Below are 16,843 nucleotides of genomic sequence, written 5' to 3' on the forward strand. Positions count from 1 at the left end.
ATGTCAGGCCAATGTGTGACCAGATGACAGGAGAGGACTGTGGAGGGTTGTGTGTGATGTGAAGCCACGGGACAACTATGGAGGGCTGTGGAGGGCTGTGTGTGAATGGAAGCTGGGGGAGGCCTGTGCAGGGCTATGTGCAAAATGAGGCCAAAGGAGGACTATGGAGGACTGTGGCATCCAATGTGTGACTGAAGGACCTGGGAGGAATGAGGAGGTCTGTGTGCTGTCGGGGGCTGGGGGAGGACTGTAGAGGGCTATGGTGGCTCTAGGGTGACAGGAGGACAGGGAACAACTGTGGAGGGCTGTGATGGCAGGCCTGTGTGTGATGGAGGACAGGGGAGGACTGTGTCTCTAGGCCCAGGTGTGACCCTAGGACTGGGAAGGACTGTGGCTGGAGGCTCTGATGTGAAGTGAAGCCACAGGGGAAGACAGTGATGCAACGCTTGTGTGTGACTAAAATCACGGGAAGGACTGCAGCAGGGGTGGCAGGGTGTGGCTGAGCTGGGGGTGGGGAGTGGAATGGAGGGCTGAAGACAAGGCCAGCTGAGGTTGAAGGAGGCAGGTAAGGGCTGGGTTCTCATGCCTGAGAGGTGTGTATTATGCAAATGCTCTGTTATTGCAGGGCAGAACATTTTAAGAATGATTCAAGTGCCTGTGGAAAATATGGACAAGGTCAGAAGTATGTGGCCCAGTTCCATGTGGCTTTTAACCCTCTACCTGTGGGCCAGGTGAACCTCACACTGAGGCCTTCATCTCCCTCAACTGACGCTTTCTCAGGCAAGGCTTCATCTAAGAAGCGTGTACACCCTCCTGTACTACCTGTGAGCCAGCCACTTGGGCCTGTGAATAAGTCTGTTGGAGTGAGCAATCACTTAGTGAGTCAAGCCATTCATCCTGGGATTTTACCACCCACACAGCCTATGGGGTCTACAAGTGGACCAGTGGGACTTGAAGTCAGATCAGTGTATCTTATAAGTAGGCCAGTGGAGCCCACAAGTGGACTGCTCAGGCCTGGTACTCGGATTCTGGCTATTCAAACAACCCAGGGGTTCTCCAGACCATGCCACTAGGAACAATTTCTGTGGGTGAGCTGATCTCATTGGCAGGCCTTCCTGAGGGTTGGATGACCTCTGCTTCTGTGATTCCTGCACAGAGTACAGCTTCTGGGGTTCTCCCCACTGATCAAGCAGTCCAGTCCACAGTTCCCCATATAGGTCAGACTGTCTCCTCACAGGTTCTTACCTCTTGTCAGACAATGTCTGATAGGGTTTTACTTACAGGTCAAGTGGTATCAGATGGGTTACTACCCCCCCCCCAAACTGTGGTTGTCTCAGATGTCCTTGTGAACCAGGGTGTGAGCACTGGTATTCCTCTGCTTGGTCAGCCTATTAACTCAGGTCCATCTGTTGGGCCCTGTATGCTTCAGCTCAGTCAGTCTTTTGGCACCATTATCCTGCCGGACAGCCAGTTAGTAAGAGCTGACACTTCACAGAACACCCTGTTCCTCCAGTCAGGCTCTGTTTCCAGGAAGCTGCTTCGAACAGGCTCACAGGTCAAGGGGAAGCCCCTTTACATTCTGGACCCCATGCCTGTCACTCTGCCTATTCCTCATGGAGCTATTGTCTTGACTGTTTCATCCCAGTTGTCAACCCAATTCCTACCCCCCAGTGTGGGTATGCCGATTTCCAGTGCTCCAGCCAGCTTGTCTTCCTCCCCTGGGCTGGTAAGCAATGCAGACGAGAACATATTTGTTCAGGACTCCTCACCTGAACTGGATATGAAACTGGTTGCCACCCAGGCCAAGCAGTGGAAAATCTGCCCAGTTTGCAATGTGTTCTTCCCATCCAGTGTCTACCAGGCTCACAAGGAAGGGACTCACAGACAAAGTGAGTTCAACTCCAGTGAGAAACTTGAACCAGTAAAGCTGGCCATGTGTGCACCATTTGTGAAGTGGACAAGAGAGAGAGCCATGCATTGCCTCTCCTGCAAATGCCTAGTCTCAGAGGAGGAGCTAATGTACCACTTACTCACACATGGCTTGGGGAGTCTGTTTTGCCTATGTACTTACCATAGCATTCAGGGTCTCTTGGAGCACAGCAAAATTAAACACCTGGGGAGGAAAAAGCTGTTGTTGGATTATCTTAACAGGGGCTTCCAGTTGAGCCTAGATGCTGATGGCAACCTGTTGTTCCCCCAACTTGGTTTCATCATCATTCTGCCAAGAGAGGAGATTGGAGAACAGGAGGTCCACCTGGCTATCCTCTCAGGCACATATTCCACATCACTGGTGCCCTTGTATGTTAAGATGTGGTCTCAGGTTAATGTTGTAACTCAGCTCAGAAAAGAAGAGCTGACCTGCCCCCTCTGTTTGACAATATTTATGGTAGCCAATGCCTACATGTTACACTTGAAGGACAGACAATATATTATGCCCACGGACTGTACAGTACTCAATTCTCCCACATTTAGGTGTGTCCACTGTGGTGGGATCTACCCTGGAATCTTGACTGTGGAGGCTATCACTCTATATTTGTTGCATTGTGCACATGCACCCAAAGACAGCTCAGACCTGCCATTTCAGTCCAGTTTTGTAGAGAAGAGTGAACTGTAGCTTGCCAGTGAGGAAAAGGTTACTGATTCTACCTGTCCCTTCAAAAGAAAATGGCCAGAGTGCCATCAGGGTGCAGAAGACTTGAAGAGGGATGGGAAAGGGCCCTTTTGTGTACTGGGTTATGAAGCATCAGATCCAGAAGAAGGGACAAGTGCTTTGACTTTGAAGAGACAAAGGAATGAAAGCACAACTAAGGAACTTGTGGCCAGTAATGATTCACTCCAGATCCCAGCATTAGATCCTAATGAATGCAAAAACTACTCCTTTGAGGAAAAAAAAAAAAAAGCAGTTTCTTAGAGATTATTTTCAAAAGAAACCATATCCTAGCAAAAAAGAAGGTGAATTGCTGTCTTTATTTTTGAAGATGGAAAAAGTTATTGCGGCTTTGTTTTTTGGAACAAGAAGATATATTTGCTTGAAGGCAAGAGAAGATCACAGACCCTCAATACTTTTAGGTTTTGATATGTCTGAACTTAAAAATGTTAAACACAGACTGACCTTTGAGTATGAACCACAAAAGTCCTAGGCAGTAGTTTGTGTTGATTTTGGTGCCACCTTTACTCTCTTGTGTTGGTTTCTGCAGCTTGTCTGGATTTTTCAAGGGGTTAGGAATATTTAGGTTAAGAAGTAAATGCTACTCCAGTGCACTGATTGATCTAGTGGTGTCTTTTAGCAGTTACTTCTAAGCTTTCTGTTTTTTGTTTTCTTTTTTCCCCCCCAATCATGAGAATGAAGTTTGGTATTTCATATATCCCTTATTCTTAGTATTGTCCATGTTAAATGATAAGAAGAGAAGTCTATAAATACCTGTCTTTTCACTTTAGGAAATTTCTGCTTCTTTGTAAATGGTTAGGTGAAAGTAAGATCATCTTTTGTAGTGTTAGAGGCAGCAGCCAAGACAGAGCAGTGCTGAGAGATGGGAGCACTGTCATGTGTTTTGCTTTCTAAGAAGACATTTTTGAAATTAACTTCTGTTAGTATTTGCTTACCATATTATGAATTTGATTTATGTTTTCAAGGTTGTTTTGAAAGCTGTGTCTGAAAACACAACTCTCATGCCTATGGCCTATACAGTACTAAATGTTATTTTTTTATTGTTATTAAAAGATTCCCATCTCAGGAACTGGTATATAACTCATAATAAGTTCTTTTATAACTGAGGTATTTGTAAGGACTGGAATGCATTCCTTTGTGAACTTCATAGGACATCCAAGGTGCTGGACCTAGTATGACTTACTTACACATGGCTTGTGCCTGTTTTGCAGAGGAATAGGCAGAGTAACAGCCATGGGGTCCCCCATATAAATGGGCTTCCCATTACATGCAGACCTTTAATCTCCAGTAAAAGATAAGATAATTTTTTAAAAGATATTGAGAAGACACAGAACTCTATCTTTCTTGAACTACAGATAAGCAGGTTGGAGGAAAGCACCATGGTCACATCTATGGCATTTCTGCCCTTGTGTGTGGACAATATTGAAATGGAGTACAAGTTTCTATCTTAATGGTGGAATGGGTTAGATAGGGAAATCTCTCTCCTACTTTGAGTATCTTCCTATATGTGTTAGAGTTGAGAAAGTGGTATTACTTCTTGCTCAGGTATCCATTTGAGGGTTGCTAAGGAACCTGTTTATTACTGGTTTGTGGATGTCAAGCCCTGTGTTTTCCACAGGCTATAAGCAACAGCAGATTGCACAGTAATGCAGATCTGACAGCTTAGTTCAGAATAATTTTTTTCCTGCAGAACAAACTACATCTGATCATAAAGCTGTTGTCATGAAGAAGTAATACACAGAGGAAAGTATACTACTGGTTTTTGTTCTGAGTAAGTGGGTGATTGTGTCTTTTCCCTGTTGGCTGGGATCTGACCTCTGTCTTACACATTTGGCGAATTTGAATTGAATTGGTGCATAGGAAAATGGAGGAAGGAGAAAAGAATTATTGCCTCAGGATATTAAGTTTCTAGAACAGGAATAACATCTTTTGAATAAACAAAAGTTTGACTTGAGATAAGGGAGGGATTATAACATTTGCAAATATTGTAAAATGATGAAGACAACAATAATATTCCTAAGTACCTGTTTTATCGTAGATGATAGAAAACATTAATGTTTTATATATCTCTCTTTTCTTTTAAAATACTCTTCAAACAAATTATGTTTGGTTTTTCTTTTTCCATCTTGGAATAAGAATTAGCAGTTGGGAATTTTAATGGTTGACTCAACTATCCTGTGTTAGGCTCCTAGTACAAAGAATTAACTGTTACATTTATTTCATTACAATGGTTCAGAATGAGCCACTTCTTCCTGAGGGAATTTCTTTTACCAGGAGATTGAATTACCTCCATTGGAATGATGACCTTTTGATGTGTAAAGGAGCAACTTGTTTCCTTCATGTAAAGCACCTAAAATATGGTGCTCTAGGAAGCAGTACAGTGTTGCTAGATAGATTTTTCTTTTCTTTCTTTCATTCTTTTTTTTTTCAGAGACTGGGCTTTTCAGTATAGCCTTGGCTAGTTCTGGAACACACTTTGTAGACCAGGCTGGCCTTCCACTCAGAGATCCACTTCAGACTCGAGAGTCCTGGCATTACAAGCCTGTGCCACCAAAGCTCAGCTGCTATATGGATTTTTTTTTTAAACTGTAACATTAGCATGTAGTTTCTGTAATATGCATTTAGGCAGTTTTGAATCTGTTCTGACTCTTGGTAAACTCTGGTCTGTTCTGAGACCTTGTCTGGCTTTTTTGTTGTTACTGTTTTTTATCTTTCTTCAGAGTGTCTGCTGTGAATTAAAATTGGTTTCACCACTGCCAAAAAATAAAAATAAAGTGTTTTTGGAACACAGTCTTAGAAATTTATTTTACATGGTGTCGGAGGTCAATTTTGTATTACAAAGGCAGAGTCGAATAGTGATAGAGATCGGTGGACCTGGAAATTTAATATTTGCTTTCTGGTTTCTGTACAGATTTTTTCCCAGCACCTAGATTAGAGGAAGGCAGAAACATTTCTGAGCTTTTGGAAACTTTCTCCCCTGGATCACTTTCTCATCCTTACTAGACTCATACTAATATTATTCTTCTATCTTTTAAATATTTTACTTACTGAAATTCAGCCTGTACTCAGATGTTCCATATAATCTCTCCCAATATCTCTTACCTCACAACAGCTCCATTTGTTCCTGATACATCTGCAAGTGACCTTGTAGATGCTGTGAAGAATGTGGCTAAAGGAGACCCTTATCCCTTTCACTCCAGGCTGGATATACTTCTTTACAATAGTGCTCTATTTTCTCTTGATCCCTTCTCTTGATGATCTGTAGTCCACTGCTGCTACTTCTAGTTCATTTTGTTGCAACAACCCTGGCAATGGGACTAGTCATGGTCATCCTAAATGAACTCTTTGCCCACTTTCTCTAATTGACGCAGTTTATATATATATCAACCTTCCCAGAAAAACCACATGGATTTATGCTATTACCAAATGATCTTGTAACTCTCTATTTTCCAAGTCCCTTCAAGAATGCAGACAGCAGTCATCAGTGGTGGCACATACCTTATTCCCATACTCAGGAGACATGGTCAGCCTAGTTTACAAAGTGAGTTCCAGGACATCCCATGGCTGTTACACAGAAAAACACATTCTTGTGAGGGCTTAGAGGAGGGAAGCAGACAGACAGCAATTGCATGAATGAATGCAGCCCATCAATTCAAGACTCTTCCATTGCCCTATGAACTTTTAATTGGACCCAGAATTTCTCCCATTACAAAGACTCTCGTCAGCTAAAAAAACAGCTTCAGTATCCCTACCCTACATTATTATATCCTCTCAGAGTGAGGAAAGATGTTTTTCTGCTAAAGGAAGAAACTTCCCTCTTTCCTTGTGGGCAGACCATGCAGCTGCAGAAGCATGGGACTATGATGTGCTATTAGTTTCCATCCACATACAGGTCCTCATTTGCTCATATGTACCATTTGGGCATCCATAGAAGTGGCTGATAAAGTGGTCCTGTGCCATGAATAAACCTTTTCCTAACAGGGGTAGCTATTTTATCTCAACTCTACAAGCTAAAGTCATGTGAGGAGGTGCCTCCTCTCAATGAAGGAAATGCCTCCATAAGATCAGGTTGTAGTACTGCCTTTGGGGCATTTTCTAATTTAGTAATGGATGGGGCAGGGCTCAGTCCATGTGTGTTTGTGCCATCCCTGGGCTGGTGGCTCTTGGTTCTATAAGGTAGCAGACTGAGCAAGCCACATGAAGCAAGACAGAAAGCAGTAACCCTCCATGGCCTCTGCAACAGCTCCTGTGTTTGTTCAGGTTCTCACTCTCTTTCAGAGTTCCTGTTATCACTTCCTTTGATTAGATGAACAGGGATATTGAAGCTTATGACAAATAAGCCTTTTCCTCCCCAAGTGGCTCTTTGATTATGGTGTTTCATCATAGTAATAGAAATTGTAGTTATGATACAACCTAAAAGCCTGACCTACAAGTTCCTTAACAGTAAAACATAGGTGAAGCTGGGTGGGTTGGGAAACTTCAGGTTCCATAAGCATCACAGATAGGAGAGCTGTGAAGAGATGGTCTGCTAGAACTTGAAGGCTTAATATTCATGTCACAACAAAATACACATTTATGTAGGCCTGTAGTTTGAAAAAGCTCCCTCTACTTTTCAAGTTTTTAACTCCTGATGGGTACAAAGCAAGCCAAGTACTGAGGGTGGACTTCACCTCCACTCACCCTTTGACCAAGTGCCTTTATGCAGCACACAGCCCGCATACCACTACATAATGATCCTAACCATGGAGGCATGATCCCTGTTGATAGAAGAGTTCATGAGGGAGCAGTACAGTCCAGGGGCTAAGAAAAGAACAATCATGAACTTAGTCCACTGACTTATATTTGAGTGTCATAGTGGATGATATATTTGGTGTGATCTTTTATTCAGTTTGCAAGTATTTTGTTGAGTATTTTCACATCAATGTTCATAAGGGAGATTGGCCTGAAATTCTCTTTCTTTGTTGGGTCTTTGACAGGTTTAAGTTCTGAAGTGACTGTGGCTTCATAGAATGAGTTTGGTAGTGCTCCTTCTGTTTCTGTTTTGTAGAATATCTTGTAGAGAACTGGAGTTAGGTCTTCTTTGAAATTCTAGTAGAATTCTGTGCAGATAACATTTGGCCCTGGCCTTCTTTGGGATGGGAGAATTTCAATGAGAACTTCTATTTCCTTGGGGGATATAAAACTATTTAATTGATTTACCTGGTCTTGCTTCAGTTTTGGGTAAGTGAAATCAATCAAGAAAATTATCCATTTCATTTAGATTTTCAAATTTTGCGGCATATAGAGATTTGAACTTCCTGAACAGAACATAAACAGCATAGGCTCTAAGAACAACAATCAATAAAGTGGATGTCATGAAACTGCAAAGCTTTTGTAAATCAAAGGGCACTGTCATCAAAACAAAATGACTGCCTACAGATTTGAAGAGAATCTTCATAAACCTTTTTTTCTGACAGAGCGCTAATATACAGTATATATGAAGAAATAAAGAAGCTGAAAAGAAGCAAACCATATAATCCAATTGAAAACTGGGGAACAGAGCTCAACAGAGAATTCTCTGGAGAGGAATATAGAATGTCAGAGAAACACTTAGAGAAATGGTCAATGTCATTAGCCATAAGGGAAATGCAAATCAAGAAGACCCTGAGATTTCACATTACACTTATCAGAATTGCCAGGATAAAAAACTCAAGTGACAACACATGCTGGAGAGGTTGTGGAGAAAGGGGAACCATCCTCCACTGCTGATTGGAATATAAACTTGATCAACCACTATGGTAATGAATCTGTCTTTTTCTCAGACAACTAGGAATAGCACTTCCTCAAGATCCAGCCATACTACTCCTAGGCATATATCCAAAAGAGGCTCAATTACACATAAGGACTTTTGCTCAACTATGTTTTTAACAGCTTTCATTGTAATAGCCAGAAGCTGGAAACAGACCAGTTGCCCCTCAAATGAGGAATGGATGCAGAATGTGTGCTACAACTCCACAATGGAGTATTACTGAGCAATGAAAAATAAGGAAATCATGAAACTTGCAGGTAAATGGTGGGATCTGGAATCATCCCTAGTGAGCTGTTCCAGAAGCAGAAAGACACACACAATCTATACTCATGCATTCAGACATGTAATATAGGAAGAACCTTTTAAAATCTGTACATCTAATGAAACTACACAAGAGAAAACCCCGACTAAAATGCTAACTCCCCACCCCAAAAAGCAAAGAGGAAAAACATCAGAAGAAGAAGAAAACAGGAAACAAACTAGAAAGCAGTCACAAAGGACCTCTGAAAGGCTCTCCTCTACAGACTATCAGAGCTGATGCTGAGATTTATGGCCAAACTTTTGGCAGTGTTCATGGAATCTTATGTACGAAGTGGTAAATAGTAAGATGTGGGAGGACAATAACTCCAAGGGGAGAGTAACAGAACCAGATATTTGAACACAGGGGTCTTCCCAGAGACTCATACTCCAATCAAGTACCTGCATGGAGATACCATAGAACTCCTGCATAGATGTAGCTCCTGGCAGGTTTGTGTCCAAGTGGGTTACATAGTCATGGGAAGAGGGACTGCCTTTTACATAATCTGATTGGCCTACTCTTAGAACACTTCCCACTGAGAGGAGAGAAGTCTTACGAGGCCTCAAAAGATGACAATGCAGTCACTCCTGATGAGGTCTTCTGATACACTAAGATCAGAAGGATAGAGAGGAGTGAATTCCCTCTCTGTTGACTTGGGGAGGGTCATATGCGAAGAAGGCGGTGAGAGGGTAAGATAGGGAGGGGTGAAGAGAGGGGCTTATGAGTGGATATAAAGTGAATAAAGTGTAATTAATTAAAAGAAATACAAAAATAAAAAAAAGAAGAACTGAGGGAATTGGATCTTGAATTGACCCAACCCCTAACTGAAGCTGCCTTTCTCTCTGCCAAGACAAAGAACAAGGTTCCTACTACCCTGCAGAATTTTTCTGTAACTACTATCAGAGCACAGGCTCCTGCCCTACCCCCTGCCAAAGAGGTCCAGTCCACCTCAGGCCCTGTAGTTGAAGGAGAGGATGAGGAGAAGAATCTTACCTCCAGTGAAGGGGCCCCTGCAGATTTTCGGCCACCTCAGCTGTGTAGTGGGATGGAATATATGAACAACAGTATTGCCACATTGGGCTGAGATATATAAAAGAAATAAAAAAAAATGCAGTTTTACAATATGGCCCAATTGTTCTCTTCACACTGTCCATGAATGAAACTCTGAGTGAAAAGTGGCTGACACCCAATGATGGGTAATTTTTGCTTCCTGCTGTATTATCAGGGGGTGATTTTGTCCTCTACAAGTCAGATTTTAATGAATTTTGCAAAGAAACCAAATCGTGTAACGCAGAGGCTTGGGAGAGATTCAAACACTGGACCTTGCAAAAATTATGAGCTAATAACCCCTATGACACCAATAAGCAACAAGTCAAGTATCCTCCTGGTCTTCTTTATCAAATACAAACTGCAGGACTCAAGGCTTGGGAACTGCTTTCCCCTAAGGAAGCCCTAACAAACGCCCTAGCTAAAATCCAGCAAGGACCATTGGAGCCCTATAGTAATTTCATCAGCCATCTTACTGACATTTCAGAATGGATTCTGGGCTTACATGAAAATAAGAGTGAATTCATAAAACCTCTGGCTTTCCAAAATACTAACGCTCCCTGCGAAGCTGCCTTATGACCATGCCGTGAAGCCAACGACATTTCTGTTTAGATCAAATATTGTACAGGCATCAGCTCAGCTCATTCTATTGGCATAGATGTTGGAGCTGCATTCCATGGACTAACTCAGGGTACCCTCCCTAAAGCTTGCTTTAATGGCAAACAACCATGACCTTTTGCCAAGGAATGCAAGGCCAAATCCAGAGGCAGCAATAATTTTGGTTCTTTCCATGCTTACTGGATTCAGAGTATTACGAATGATCTACCCTTCCTCAATTTAAAATTGGATGCAAAAAGGTTTGATGCCACCATAATTACACACACACACACACACACACACACACACACAAAAGGCCTCCCTCCTGGCCCCTTTCAGCTTCCTTAACCCACCTCAGGGTCTAGAGATGAAAGTCCAATCCCCAGCAAAGTTCTAAACTCCTCACATGGACAGATGAGGAAGATAATAAAGTGTGTGCATAGCTGAAAAGTTAATCTCTGGTGTTTGGATATTCTTTCCTAGTTAAATGTCATTATGTGTAGTCCAAATGAAATTTTACCGAACAAATGCTAAAAATAAAACAGACCTTTCTTCCCAGACAAGGCTTATGAAAACATTCACAGGGAATAAAACAACTTATCCAGGTAACTCAAAACAAAACCATGCAGGATTAGGTATGACAAATTTAGCCTAATGATTCTTGGCATCCCTCAGCTCCATGCACACAATATCACTTTGAAATCTGATGAAGCTGTTTGCGTTGACCAATGGCCTTTAGCCTCAGAAAAGTTATCAGCATGTATGGCATTAGTATAGGAACAGGTTGCCACTGGTCACATTGAACCTACCACTTCTCCTTGGAACAAACCTATTTTTTGTTTTTAAGAAAAAGTCTGACAAATGGAGGTTAGTTCAAAACCTAAGAGAAATTAATGAAACTATGCTTATCATGGGTGCTTTAAAACCAGGACTGCCTATCCCTGTAGACATCCGTGCTGACTTTTATAAGACAGTTATGGATCTTAAAGACTGCTTTTTTACCATCCCCCTGCATCCCCAGGGTAAAAGTGCTTTTCTTTAAGCCTGCCAGTAACAAACTTCAAAGGGCCTAGGCCTTGCTTGCAATGGAAAGTTTTGCCCCAAGGCATGGCTAATAGTCCCACTCTCTATCAAAAGTGTGTAGCCCAAATTATTCATCCTTTTAGAAAATTTTACCCTTCTATTTTTCAAGTATGTTATATGGAGTATATCCTTTTAGTTGTACCTGATGGCTCACTGTGGCTTCATTCTTATCAAAAAGTTTCACTGAAGACACAGTTGCAGAAATGGATACTTCTCTCAAAGAAAAAGTAAAATCAGAAAAGTTCCAATCACAAAATATCCAAGAAATCAAGGATGCTATGAAAAGACAAAATCTAAGAATAATAGGAATTCACGAAAAGGAAGACTCTATACTCCAAGGTCCAGAAAATATTTTCAAGAAAATCATAGAAGAAAATTTTCCCAACTTAAAGAAAGAGATGTCCATAAATATACAAGAGGCCTACAGAACTCCAAATAGACTAGACCAGAAAAGAAACACATCACGTCACATCATAGTCAAAACACTAAATCTACAGAACAAAGAAAAGATATTAAAAGCAGCAAGGGAAAAAGGCCAAGTAACATAAGAAGGTAGACCTATCAGAATCACACCGGACTTCTCATCAGAAACTATGAAAGCCAGAAGGGCCTGGGCAAGTATCATGGAGACTCTAAGAGATCACAAATGTCAACCCAGACTACTATACCCTGCAAAGCTCTCAATCAACATAGATGGAGAAAACAAAATATTCCATGACAAAACTAAATTTACACAATATCTACACAGCAAACCATCCCTACAGAAGATACTAGAAGAAAAACTCCAATCCAATGAAAACAAATTCACCCAAGAAAACAGGGCATACAGATAATGTCCCAACAAAAATAAAAAGAAAACAAGCAATGAAACAGGGTTAGATCATCGACTCCATTACAAAAGGAACTAACATGTATTGGTCACTATTATCTATCAATATCAATGGACTCAACTCACCAATAAAAAGACACAGGCTAACAGAATGGTTAAGGAAACAGGATCCAACATTCTGTTGCATCCAAGAAACACACCTATGCAACAAAGACAAACACTACCTCAGAGTAAAGGGTTGGAAAAATGTTTTTCAAGCAAACGGTTCCAGAAAACAAGCTGGAGTAGCCATCCTAATATCTAATAAAATAGACTTTCAACCCAAGTTAATAAAAAAAAGATAAGGAGGGCCACTATGTTCTCATCAAAGGAAAAATCCACCAAGAGGACATCACAATCTTGAATATCTATGCCCCAAATACAAGAGCACTGACATTCGTAAATGAAACATTATTAAAGCTTAAATCATACATTGATCCTAATACCTTAAGAGTGGGAGACTCAACACTCCACTCTCACCAAGGGACAGATCCACTAGACAGACACCAAATAGGGAAATAAAAGCACTCACAGAATCCCTAAATCAAATGGACCTAATAGACGTCTACAGATCATTTCACCCAAACTCAAAAGAGTACACCTTCTTTTCAGCACCGCATGGAACCTTTTCCAAAATAGACCATATAGTGGGCCACAAAGAAAGCCTCAACAGATACAAAAGGATTGAAATAATCCCTTGTATACTATCTGACCACCATGGACTAAAGCTCGACCTCAACAACAACAGAAACAACAAAAAGCCGACACACACATGGAAACTGAACAACTTACTACTCAATGACAGCTGGGTTAAGGATGAAATAAAGAAAGAAATTAAAGACTTCCTAGAATTCAATGCAAAGGAAGGCACAACATACCCAAATTTATGGGACACATTGAAAGCAGTGCTCAGAGGAAAATTTATAGGACTAAGTGCCTGCAAGAAGAAATTCGTAACATCACATACAAACAACTTAATGGCCCAACTGAAAACCCTAGAAAAAAAAGAAGCGGATACACCCAAGAGGAGCAGATGGCTGGAAATAATCCAACTAAGGGCTGAAATCAATCAACTAGAAAGAAATAAAACTATCCAAAGAATCAATGAAACAAAAAGCTGGTTCTTTGAGAAAATCAACAAGATAGACAAACCCTTAGCCAAACTAACTAAAAAGCAGAGAGAAACTATCCAGATCAGCAAAATCAGAAATGAAAATGGGGACATAACCACAGACATTGAGGAAATCAAAACAATTATTAGGTCATACTACAAAAGCCTATATGCCACAAAATTTGAGAATCTAAATGAAATGCATAATTTTCTTGAAAGATTCCATCTACCAAAACTAAGTCAAGATCAGGAAGAAAGACTGAATGGCCCTATATCTCCCAAGGAAATCGAAGCAGTCATTAACAGTCTCCCCTCCAAAAAAAGCCTTGGACAAGATGGCTTCAGCGCAGAATTCTACAAGACCTTCAAAGAAGTGCTAACTCCAATTCTCCTCAAGCTATTCCACAAAATAGAAACAGAAGGAACACTACCAAACTCATTCTATGAAGCCACAGTCACCTTAATACCTAAAGCACACAAAGACCCAACAAAAAAAGAGAACTTTAGGCCTATCTCTCTTATGAACATTGACGCAAAAATACTCAATAAAATACTTGCAAACCGAATCCAAGAACACATCAAAGATATCATCCACCATGACCAAGTAGGCTTCATACCAGGCATGCAAGGGTGGTTCAACATACAGAAATCCATCAATGTAATCCACTACATAAACAAACTGAAGGAGGAAAACCACATGATCATCTCCTTAGACGCCGAAAAAGCATTTGACAAAGTCCAACACCCATTCATGTTTAAAGTCTTGGAGAGATCAGGGATACAAGGCACATACCTAAACATAGTAAAGGCAATATATAGCAAGCCTATAGCCAACATCAAACTCAATGGAGAGAAACTTAAATCAATCCCACTGAAATCAGGGACAAGACAAGGCTGTCCATTGTCCCCATATCTCTTCAACATAGTACTTGAAGTCCTACCCAGAGCAATAAGACAACTAAAGGAAATCAAGGGGATACAAATCGGAAAGGAAGAGGTCAAAGTGTCACTATTTGCAGATGATATGATAGTATAGATGAGCGACCCCAAAAGTTCAACCAGAGAACACCTTCAACTGATAAACACCCTCAGCAAAGTGGCAGGATACAAAATCAACTCAAAAAAATCAGAAGCCCTCCTATATACCAAAGACAAAAAGGATGAGAAAGAAATTAGGGAAACAACACCCTTCACAATAGCCACTAATAACATAAAGTACCTTGGTGTGACTCTAACCAAGCAAGTGAAAGACCTGTTTGAGAAAAACTTCAAGTCTCTGAAGAAAGAAATCGAAGAAGATATCAGAAGATGGAAAGATCTCCCGTGCTCATGGATTGGTAGGATTAACATTGTGAAAATGGCCATCCTGCCAAAAGCAATCTACAGATTCAATGCAATTCCCATCAAAATACCAACTCAATTCTTTACAGACCTTGAAAAAAAGATTCTCAGCTTCATATGGAGAAACAAAAAACCCAGACTCTCCAAAACGATTCTGTAGGACAACAGATCATCTGGAGGTATCTCCATTCCTGATCTCAAGCTGTACTACAGGGCAACAGTAATAAAAACTGCATGGTATTGGCATAGAAACAGAAAGGAGGATCAAGGGAACCGCATAGAAGACCCAGACATAAATCCACACACCTATGAATACTCGATATTCGACAAAGAAGCCAATTCCATTCAATGGAAAAAAGACAGCATCTTCAACAAATGGTGCTGGACCAACTGGATGTCTACATGCAGAAAAATGAAAATAGATCCATATTTATCACCCTGCACAAAACTAAAGTCAAAGTGGATCAAGGACCTCAACATAAAACCAGATACCCTAAATCAATTGGAAAAAAAAAAGTGAATAACAGCCTAGAACTCATTGGCACAGGAGACAACTTCCTGAACAGAACACCAACAGCACAGGCTCTAAGAGCAACAATCAATAAATGGGACTTCATGAAACTGAAAAGTTTCTGTAAAGCAAAGGATACCGTCATCAAAACAAAATGACTGCCTACTGATTGGGAAAGAATCTTCACTAACCCTTTATCTGACAGAGGACTAATATCCAGTATATACAAAGAACTAAAGAAGCTGAAAAGCAGCAATCCAAGTAATCCAATTAAAAAATGGGGAACAGAGCTAAACAGAGAATTCTCAACAGAGGAATATCGAATGGCAGAAAAACACTTAAAGAAATGCTCATCCTCATTAGCCATCAGGGTAATGCAAATCAAAACGACCCTGAGATATCACCTTACACCCATCAGAATGGCCAAGATAAAAAACTCAAGCGATAACACATGCTGGAGAGGTTGTGGAGAAAGGGGAACCCTCCTCCACTGCTCGTGGGAATGTAAACTGGTACAACCACTCTGGAAAGCTATCTGGCGCTTTCTAAGACAAATAGGAATAGTGCTTCCTCCAGACCCAGCTATACCACTGCTAGGTATATACCCAAAGTTTGTTCAAGTACACAAAAAGGACACTTGTTCAACCATGTTTATAGCAGCTCTATTTGTAATAGCCAGAACCTGGAAACAACCCAGATGTCCATCAATGGTGGAATGGGTACAGAAATTGTGGTATTTTTATACAATGGAATACTACTCAGCAATCAAAAAGGAGGAAATCATGAAATTTGCAGGCAAATGGTGGGATCTAGAAAAGATCATTCTGAGTGAAATATCCCAGAAGGAGAAAGACAAACATGGGATATACTCACTTATATAGACCTATAAGATATGATAAACATAATGAAATCTATATACCTAAAAAAGATAATCAATTGAGCAGACATAGGGTAAGATGGTCAATCCTCATTTAGAAAGACAGATGGGATGTGCATTGAACTTATGACAGGAGTCTACTGAGTGCATCTGAAAGACTCTAACTAGCAGTGTTTTCAAAGCAAAGACTCATGACCAAACCTTTGGCAGAGTACAGGGAATCATAAGAAAGAAGGGGAGTTAGTCTGATGGGGAAAGGATAGGAGCTCCACAAGGACCAAATATATATGGGCACAGGGTCTTTTCTGAGACTGACATTCAACCAAGGACCATGTATGGATATAACCTACAACCTCCACTCAGATGTAGCCTGTGGTAGCTCAGTAACCAATTGGTTTCCCAAAGTGAGGGAAACAGGGACTATTTCTAACAGGAACTCAATGACTGGCTCTTTGGTCTCCCCACCCCCGAAGGGAGGAGCAGTCCTGTTAGGCCACAGAGGAGGGCTTTGCAGCCAGTCCTGAAGATACCTGATAAAACAGGATCAGATGAATGGGGAGGAGGTCCCCCTATCAGTGGTCTTGGAAAGGGGCACGGTGGAGATGAGGGAGGGAGGAAGGGACTGGGAGGGAATGAGGGATTGGGACAGGGCTG

The 16,843-nt window shown here is 41.1% G+C and overlaps 1 pseudogene; it reads left to right on the forward strand.

The window, feature by feature from the left end:
- Positions 1-3,104, forward strand: part of LOC132651903 (activity-dependent neuroprotector homeobox protein 2-like) — an 85,613-nt pseudogene extending 82,509 nt beyond the window's left edge.
- The last annotated feature ends 13,739 nt before the right edge of the window (positions 3,105-16,843 follow it).

Source organism: Meriones unguiculatus (genome assembly GCF_030254825.1).
Source record: "Meriones unguiculatus strain TT.TT164.6M chromosome Y unlocalized genomic scaffold, Bangor_MerUng_6.1 ChrY_unordered_Scaffold_35, whole genome shotgun sequence".
NCBI classification, from domain to species: domain Eukaryota; kingdom Metazoa; phylum Chordata; class Mammalia; order Rodentia; family Muridae; genus Meriones; species Meriones unguiculatus.